The sequence below is a fragment of the Acanthaster planci genome, linkage group LG04 (assembly GCF_054643075.1).
Source record: "Acanthaster planci isolate LZ-2023a linkage group LG04, COTS_SCS, whole genome shotgun sequence".
NCBI lineage: Eukaryota > Metazoa > Echinodermata > Asteroidea > Valvatida > Acanthasteridae > Acanthaster > Acanthaster planci.
The window spans coordinates 1945840-1956461 of NC_141780.1; positions in this window are offsets into that span (position 1 = coordinate 1945840).

The following is a 10622-nucleotide window of genomic DNA, read 5'->3' on the forward strand; positions in this document are numbered from 1 at the left end:
ATTCCCTTTTTTTGTGGCTATGTCAATTTGATACCAACTTACAATCCAGCCTCCGTAGTCAGGGTCCATATCACAGTAGACCTCCAGACCGCTACGGTACTTAGACGGGTAGATGGTGTACATACCACTTGCAGTGATATCAAAATTATACAGGGAATGGCAATCTGAAAGGAAAATAATATATGCCTTGAATGGACATTTTGGATGCATGAAAAAGAACTCACTCTCAATAAATGTATGGACAGTTAACAATTATCATGGACTCAGCCCGCTGCATCTAATCAGATTTGTGATTCAGTCACTATTTAAGAATTAAAGCAATTATTATTGCTGGTCTTCAACATGACAAGGTGCTTTTAATCATTTTATAGGGAGGGGATGGTTACTTTCGTCCCCTATGTTCTCGAGTATCCTATGATAAATCGCTTTAAATCTAAACATGCATATATATTCAGACATCCATTTAATTAAACACACAAGGTTGGTAACACATTCATTAATAGTTGAACATTCCCATGCAGCCGATGGAATCGAAGTTGCCCGAAAAGCCTCGTAGTGGGTATGCTCTGTTGAAATACCAAACTAGCTTTTATCCAAGACTTCCTTGCGCTGATCCTAAATTTTGACCAATCGACGGGCGTGTATCCAGTGGCGTATCCAGCGGGGAGCAGGAAACACGTCCCCCCCCCCATGATTTTTTTTTTACCTTGAGTGAGACGTTTGATTTCATTCCCTCCCCGACATCATGCGGAATGAGCCCGAAGCCATTCGCTTTTGAATTTGTCTCCCCCAACACCAAAAGCTAGGTCTGCCGCTAGTAGCTTCGCTGGTACCTATCGTATATATACCTTCGCTGGAAAGCATAACATTTGCAAGCAGTTGTATTGAAGTCGAGGTCCAGTAACCCCCCCCCCATCCTCCATTATTGTTCTCGCAGGATTTGAATACTAGCATGTAAGTTTAATTCTTGTTTTGTCTGACCATAGAGCTACAAACCTGACCGACCACTTGAAGACCATGGTTTAAACTTGTTTGAAGTTGATCTGATATAACACAGGAGCACACGCCTCATTGACACCGTTTTCTGTTAATTCAGCTGACAACATTTGACCAATCGACATCCTCCATCACCTTCCGGACAGAAAATGTCTTAATAACGACTCTGATTGGCTTATACGCTGCGTTGCATAAAATGTCCATGCACGCATGTATCAAACGTGCGTACGGAGCTTAATATGGTGGAGTAGAATGGAGAAACTCAAATTGTGCGTTATAACCCAGACCCCACATAAAACGAGGCGACCCCTTCGCAGTTTGGTCAATATCGGTACTAAAAAGAAGCTTCATTTACTTGATATTTTAAAGGATTGGTATTGTAAGACGAACATACATGACATTTAAGACCCGTGAGAAAACAAGTATATTCTAAAAGGGATCTGATTGCTTTTGTATCGTTATTTAGCATACCTAGACTTACCATACGGACGGAAGCGACGCAGTTTCATTTCGCTACTCCGCGCTAACGCAAAGTTACCCCCACCAACCCATCTCATACTGCTGTAATTCCCGTCGGTCGAATTCTCAGGAAGGAGATATTCGCCGTTCAAATTGCCCCAAGAATCCTGCAGAGACTCGCACTCGCCAAACCACCAACCTCCTCTCGTCAGAGCAGCACAGTTGAGATGGTCTTCACCCTCGTTGTCTTTATCGTAGGTGGAGAATGGGCGTGGTGTCTGGCTTGATGGCAAGGGGGCATTACCTGTACATTAAAATGTAGGACTTCTTTCTGTGATCGTCATCAGATATGAATCAAAGATTAACTGAAATTGGAAGAACGACCTATAGGTAAGAGTTAGTCGGGGACCTGATAGAAAATGGCTGAGAGTATTTTGGTTGACCCTTTGCAAACAAAAAAAATGTGCAGCCCGGTGCCACTGCTACCTCAAAAAGGTTAGACATTATTGTAAATAATCGTACCGACTGGTCCCTCCACCCTCAGGGTGTAGTTGTCTCCTTCGACACGAAACGGCCATCGGTATCTGGTAGTGTTTGTCCAGTTGACCTGATCGTCAAATGACAGATCAATCTGTAGTAACCATTTATGCTTCGATGTCAGCTGACGAAGTTTCTCGTTTCCCAGCCAGAACTCGCCTGTCAGATCGCCGAATCCGTCCCGGTACTCGGTCCAGTTGCGAATGAAATTGACCGACCCGTCAAACCGCTTCTGAAACACCTGAGACCACAGAATTTGCTTTGTGTTGAAAAATTTGTCTTCCCGAAAACAACATATTATCTATATGTTGAAAATCAAAATTTCTTTTGTTTTTCTTTGACTAATTTTTACCTTTCTTGTCCCTTTTTTGTAATGGCATATTTCTACACATTTAGCAAATTTAGAATCTTTTAGGAACTTGACAGTAGTTTAGTTGTCTGACTATCGGGTCTTTTCAAGGAAATTTACCTAACAAATAAATTTTCACACCTTTCTACCCCTCCTTTCCTTCTTTATATTATCGGCATGTTTTAATAGCACATTTTTTAATTGCTGCCTAAGTTGTACGAGTTGAACTTCAAGAAGTAGAACCACATTCCAGGTAATAAATCTCACTTAGGTATTCGCTAGTTTAACCGCAATGCCCTTGAGGTAGCCTTGGCCAAGGCGATTTCAGCGCTGTTTTGTCGCGCGTCGCGTATGGGGCCCACGGCAAGTGCGTATCACCATGTATTCACGACACACCAACGCCGGTACGATACGATACGGTACGACGAACCTCATACAGAAAACGGTGTGCACTAAATATCATATACACGTACGTGTGTTTGTGCGTATCAGGCGTTGTCTGACGAGTTACGGACTGGTATAGAATATGCTTTGTGCGTATTGTCTCTCACGTACGGGTAGTTCGCATGGACCTCGGACAAGTACGTAAAACCTGGAAAGTTCCCGTTGGATCTAAACCTGAGAAACTGCAACTTTTTCGGAAGGTTTAAAATTATGCAGTGAACATTCGCTGATTTCGAAATGGACATCTTTGGAAAGTGCAAAAGTTATGCAATTGGAAATTTTTTCATGCTTGAAGATGACTAATTACACTTCTTTTGAGAGATTTACCGGATGTGATTGATCATTATTTTGTCGAGTATTCGTTGGAAGATATACATTCTGTGCGGGATACGCTTCTAAACTTTCAAACAGGCATTTGACGCACATGCACCCGTGCACGATAAAAAAAAAATTGTCGCGTTCGCGTTCACGTTTGCGTAATCATCTAAACCTCCCTTTTGCTCCTGGACAGGTGGTACCGTGCACGTTACATATCTCTTCGATGAATATATGTTTTGCCAATTCACGTACGCGTCAAGCTGCAGGATATGGGGGTGAGTGAGGAGGCACTTCAGTTATGGAGTACTGAAGTGAATACGTCACGCGCACAATTAGTGTGTAAAAGGCATTAGCGCGAGAACCAACGTGTGAACCAACACGCGCGTACTCCATTCGTTTGCACTGCACTTTCTGGTTCACAGTGACGTCACACTTAGTCTGTACGTGAATGCGGGTGGTGACAATGGGAAACTTTGAGACGCTTGGTGGCAGCAAACATACTGGTTCTTTTTAGCAGTTCTTGGCACGCGCGCATTGTTATGAGCACGCGCAATACTGTGAAATATTGGACTGGTATGTCTGCTGCCACCAGTGTCTCAACGTCTCCCATGTGCAGACAACACATAAGAACGGTAGACCGTCTTGACCGTCGGAAACCGGGATGCACGCACTGCATATACACAGCGGACAGGAATTATTCGCCCAGCGCCTTGAGGCTACACACAGTACACTTGGGGAAGAAAGCAGGGCTGGACCGTAAGGGACATTGAGGCAGTCCACCAGCCTCATGAGGAAAGGCCAATTCATTGATTTGCCTTGCCCTACCCCCCAGTCCAAATGAACCAAACATGTTCATTCTTGTGGTATGAATATCAAAAGATTAATAGCAGTCCCTAAAAAGGCAAGAAAAATTGGAATGTCCATTACATGCATAAAAACCCAATGAGATCTGGCATTCAGGCAGAGAGTCGCACATCGAAACCAGCCGAATAAACCACATGAGCTACAGTTCAACTTTGTCTCAATTCATCTCGGGCCTTGTGTCGATTCATAATTATACGTCGAACCTGTCGGGTAATAGTAGTCGCCGTTTATCCTGGGCAAGGATGGAATTAAGTCACTTGTTTCTTTTTTTCAAAGAGGTAAAATAAGAAAGCCTCCGCTCTTTTGCACTTTTTAGATGTGGTGAAATCACTCAATTAAGAGTCAAGTTAATTTGCCTCTTGACATCTATTTATTCGTTTTCATCAGAATTATTTCCATCAAGACACAGTTCATGCCTTTGTCTTGCATATGGATGTACGAGTAAAATCCTTTCAGTGAAATCCAACCCTGCGCTGCATATATGTTTTTTTTCCCATGGGGACTGTGGTGATGCTGGTCTTATAATCCCGTTATTATCAATTTCTGAACATAGATTTTCTTCTAAATGGTTTAAGTTCCTAGTTGGATGTCCCCTGCACCCTCAAACCAATAAATCCGAAAAAAAAACAGGAAAAGGTAGTGAGCGTTGACCCTATAGCAGTTCTATGTTTGCTTTCAGTAACTGCTCCGGAGGGTAACAAGGCACAGTAAAGGTGACATATTTCAGGCTGTTTAGCATAAACAGAGGTAGGATTACATGGGAGGTGATTGCAGTTGGCCGTTTTTTTTTCAATTAATTAGCAAAAACGGCGTACACAGGAGACGTCAGTGACTCTTCACAGAGTTTAAAAAAAGAACTATAAACCACGCCCTTCACAACAACAATCGTCCCGAGATAAAGGTAGAGAAAGATTTCCCGCAAAAACCCGAGCACAGAGTAAACGGTTGTTTACGATTACTTCCAGCATTATAGCAATAAAATAAAAAAGCAACTTTTACAAGATCCCCTTTACCTCTCATAGACTGACCCTTTGTTTCATTTTAACTAAAAGTACCTCACTTGTCATGACTAGTTCCCCCCCCCCAAAAAAATCTTCAATTAATTATGCAAGAATCAGACGAATCTTTGAAAAGACTGGGTTTTTTTTCTTTTTCAATGTCCTTCCTCTTCCAATTCATCGAGACACACTTACAATCCAGCCGTATGGGCGAGGCTTCATATCACAGTAGACCTCTAGGCCGTCAGGGTACATCGACGGGTAGATGGTGTACACACCACTCTGGCGGATACCACGGTTATTCAAGACTTCGCAATCTGAAAGCAAGAAAAATTCTGTCGTGGAAAACACCGTCCTTTTTTCTCCGAGATCTGTGGGAGGAATGATCCTGAGGCTCCTAGAAGTAAAGTAAAACGTACCCATGAACACGCAGAGCAGTACATTCACGTAAACGTATATTTTATAAACGGTGGGTGCACCATGTCCATGGCTGGCTCATAACTATGTTTGAGCATCGCGTTCCAATCCCACTATGGATCTGCCTTACTACCATTGCAGCTCTGTTGTATACTTCTGATGACTTGAGGAGAATGCTCAGGATTCTAATAGTCCCATCACAATATCGCTGATATCACTATATAGGCCAGCTACGTTTTCGGTAATTTGCTTCATACTTGGTCGGGTAGTCACGTAAAATAAGGCCATGGAGTGAATGTTCAACGTTGTGGATTTATTTTGGGTCATGCATAAGCTAGAGCAACTATGAGTAGACACTTTTTAAATTAGCTGGAGACTTACCAAGAGGCTTTTGATCGCAATGATTACCGTTGAATCCGGGTGCACATTGACAACAGAAAGACTCGCCAGATTGTGAGCATGTTCCTCCGTTTTGACAAGGGTTAGAACTGCAAGGATCTTGACAAAATCAAACAGGGGAAAAAATTCAAATTATTTCTGGAAATGACATAATATGGAGGGCCTGGAAATGAAATAAAATGACTGAGACAAAGAGCTTACAATAGCACAAATCTTAAAGTAAGACCTCGTGAACAAGACACGGTCTTGACACAGTTTAACGACAGTAAACGACTGGATCAGTTCTATGTCAGAATATTGAGGCTATTAGAAAGAACCTTGCATAAGCGCGTAAGCTGTGGAGAGCAGTTGCGTCAATTTGTGCCGGAAACTGGGGGAGGGGTGATGGCTTGCTCGGCCAATTTCAAAAGAGGGAGGGGCGATACTGACATATCATGTGATACTGGGGTGGGGGTGATTGTCAGATATATATCTGTAATAAATATTACACTCCTGCAGAACCTTACACCAAAACGGCGCATTCATGACTTTTCAGAAACTGTTCGGACGGAACAAATTTGACTCGGCGAATTGATTTCGGAACGGCAGAGGATTTTGGCTCCACGGGGTCTGCCATGCTCATTTCATTAAGTGCGGGAGAATCACAGTGTGGTATTAAACGTCGTGCTACTGCCGGGTGGAATGTAATTACTATCTGAAGTTGGTCCTAAACTTTGTTGATAATTTGGAATGTGCATGTTCACAATGAGTGGTAGAGTTGAGAAATAATCATCAGCAAACAAACACATAGACATATATGGCAATTAAAAATGGAAATTTCTCAAAACGCACGGGGCAGCTTGCTAGACGGAGATCGCGGGAGATGGGCTTTCAGTTATACCATTCCTCTTTCCTATTTTTGTTTGTTATGAGATAAGATAAACTCAAAGGTAACCTTTGAAACTAAAAATCCTGTCCGGATGTCGGAATAAGACTACCAAATGATATCGAACTGTTCACTTGGGTGATATTTCATTGAGATGTCATTGGAATATAGTCGGAACCTTATCGTAGGGCCTTGGGCCTAGTCATCGATTTATTTCTAGAAATAAAAAGCAGTGCTCACCAAAGCTAAATTCGTTTTGTTTACATTACATTTTCGTACTTTAACAATAGGGTCTAGTATACAAACCATGACAGTCAAAGAAGTGATGAATCTCCTCCTGGTCGCTGGTAAAGATTGGAGTATCAGTGTAGAACGGTTCCTGTGATCTCTGGAGCGGCTTGGTGTACAAGGGACCCGGCCAGATGCTGGTACACCGACAGTGATCGCTCTTACTCCCAGGCAAGACCCAGCGAAGACGTCCATTCTGGCGTAGGTCTGGCTCTTGGCTAAAGTAACACTCCTCACCCAGAACCACGACCCAAAGGGTCACTTGCAATGGAAAGATAAGGCACACTAGAAAAAGCACACCCGTCAAAGGTTGTCGTGAGAAATCTATGTGGGTTCTGTGAGTCCTGCTGTACAACCTGATGACTTGCCATATTTAAGGCATAGCAATTTATGTATATACAAATGCAAAAGAAGGCAAACTTTATTTGTAACAGTGATGGGATGGAGGCCACAACTCTCTTGGACAACATTTTGTCAGTTGCTCTAGGGCCCTAATAACGTCAGTTTATTTCTTTTCATATAAATGGCACCTTACATTAAGTTTTATAGAAGCTTCACATAACCACAAAATGTCCAAATAAATCTTACATACACCCCCGATTGCCATACGACGATTGTAAAAAATCACAGGAAATATTCAGTTATCGCACTGAAACATGTCCCCTCTTTACATCAGCCTGAAAAAATAGACGAAAATATGGCTTCGGAAATATGAGTATGCGTTTCTACAATTTATCCAACGTGAGGAACATTTTATGCTGTTGTCTCCAATAGCGTTGCTTTACAGTATAGAAAAATTATAATTTATCATGGCAGAAAAGGCGAAGTATAAGTAATTGAGCGTCGACCTCTCTTGTATCAGGCTCATTAACACAAACACACTTTCCTTAGACTGGCACAATTGCCCATGTTTTTACAGAATATTATTGACAATTACATTAACATTAAACAGCCCACCCCAGACTACACAAAGGTTTCGTCTGCCTTTTCCCACGTTTGGGCTTGATAGTGTAGAACAGAAATTGTCCGTATTATACGTATTTGCAAATTAAACATGTATGGATGCTTCAAATCAAACCTAAAAACAGAACAAAATGTCAAGTCGGAAGCAAAATTTTGCCTACAGCAAGAGAAACTTTGAAACTAGATCAGTACAGGAAGCAAAATGGAAAACGATGACGTGCAGTGTACTGAGGCATAAAGGTAAAAGGCGTAAGCCTTATAAAGAGACGACACAGCAAAAAGGAACACGATACAGAACGACAGTCGGAGAAATTGATCAAACCGATAATGCCAAGTATGGGTCAGTCATGAAACCATTCATTCAAATCAGAGCTGAGCATAAATGTACATGTTTACACATCAAAAAGAAATCGAGTGGCGGACAGATACACTTGACTACAATTTATGTACAAATGACGCTGTCATTTTTTTAAAAAGTAAACCAGACAATTAGTCAGCGGTTGAAGCGCCTTAGAGTTATTAGAAGCAAATCGCCATTTAAAAGTATTTTAAAATCAATCTGATCTTCATATGAAATGACAGACAATGTGACAAACAGAAGTGGAAGAAATATAAATCAGAGCGTAATTAAACAATGTTTACAACTACATGTACAAATAAGAGTCTTTGACACGTAATAAAATGTGCAGTACACTGCAAATGCGCTACATGAAGTTAAGTGGAAATTTTTTGAAGCCAGCTATAAATGTACCTGAAAATCCTATTGTTTGGTAGTTTGTGAATATCAGTGTAATAATAATTATTTGGGTTTTTGTTTATAGGTAAAATAGAGATGCAGTGATTTGTATCCGCGCTGGTGCGAAGTCTGATGGTCAGTCATAATTAGCATTGAAGGCAGTCAGAAAATTAACCAGCATCCGAAACTGTTTGAAGTGTACGGATGAAAATCTCCTAACAACTAGATATCCTCGAATTTGCAATTTTCTGATTTGGCTAAATTATTCAAACACAAATGGATTTTACCCCAGCATAATGACTCTAAACATGAAATATTGAGGACCAAAATCCTTTTTGTCTTTCATGGCCGATTTATAATGCAGCATTTGCAATTCAGAATTAGCAATGCTGGCATCCATTAGATTTAAATGTACTTGAAGGTTTTGTGCTCTTTTGTCGAGTGAGACTCTAGCAGATTGCTTTTCAGTGTGTGTTTAATTTTGGGAAAAACAAGTAGGAGATGATCATGTTTGTAGCTGAATGTTCATATCGAAGTGGAAACAATATGAAAGAAATAATATGTATTACGACGATTTGCTGCCTTCACACTGTAAAGCCCACCCAAACACGAAATTTCCAACTTCGTCGGACTTCGCAACCGCCACTGCTACGAAAACAACAGCCAAACTAAGGTTGAAGGTCTTGAGGCCGGCTTTAAGGTGACCTCAAGGCCGAGGTTTAAAGCTTTGGTCTCGCCATCCTTTGTCCAAATGGAGAAGACATTGACGATCCTATTGACATTGCTGATTTATTTAACGAACACTTTTCTACAATTGGGAAACGTGGTAATGGTCCCTTGTACGAGCCTGGAAAAAACGATAATGCTGATGCTCCTGTCCATGACTCCTTCCGACGATGAATGCATGATACCTCACATTACAGAAGAATTTGTTCGAAAGCAAATATCATCAATGTCATTAGGGAAATCAACAGGTCCGGATGAGATAAGTGTAAAATGATCAAAATGGCCATGTATTACCAAATGTCCAACACATTTGTAACCTCTCTATCACATGTGGGAGATATCCCAAAGACTGGCAACATGCTGTGGCGACACCAAATCACAAGGGAGGAGACAAATGTAGTGTAAGCAATTATCTCTATACTGCCAATTGTCTCTAAGATTTTGGAAAGGTGGGTGCACTCCTCAGTATACTTTTACCTTGAAGAAAATAAGTTGTTAACTTGGTTACCGATTTTCATTGGAGCTGGATGGGGAATTTCCCCGTGTTTTTTTCCATAGGATTTTTTTGTGCGGGGTTTTCGCCCACCCCGTGATCAGTGTTTAATTAATGCCTTGATTATTTAAATGTTCACATGTGTATGATGTTGTAGTGGTCGGTATTTGTAAATATTAATGTTTGTCGTATTTGTCCGTTTTACTTTCATCATGAGTTTCTAACTATTGTGTTAATTTATGATGGCAGGGCCCAAATGGAAACCACTTTGAAACTGTTTGGGCATACCCTGAGTAAAGAAATGGAATAAATAAATAAACAAATAAATGCTGGCTATTATTTGGTTATTTGAAAGATTTAATTTCACGTCATAACTACCTTCGCGTAATTGATATTCTCTGTTAAATTATATTCAAGTCCAGGCCACTTTTCTTCCCTTCCTTTTGGTACTTAACCATAAATTATGCAATATCGGAGAGGCTAAAATAAAATGTAGACTTACCAAGGGTGACAGCAACAAGTGAGGTCAAAGCTAGAGGCCGCATTCTAGTGACTGTAGACTCATCGCCTTGCAGATGCAACTTACAACGTTTGCTGAATCCCCCTTCCTCAGATTACAGAAAATCCAGCGCGAAAAGAAACAGATGGATTTGAAACAGAGTGCCTTCGAAGCTCTGAGATCACTTACGATGTTGTGTGAAAGTAATACATACACAGCACGCAGGTTTACACGATCGGTGGCTTTCTTGATATTGATAACAGCTCCTTCG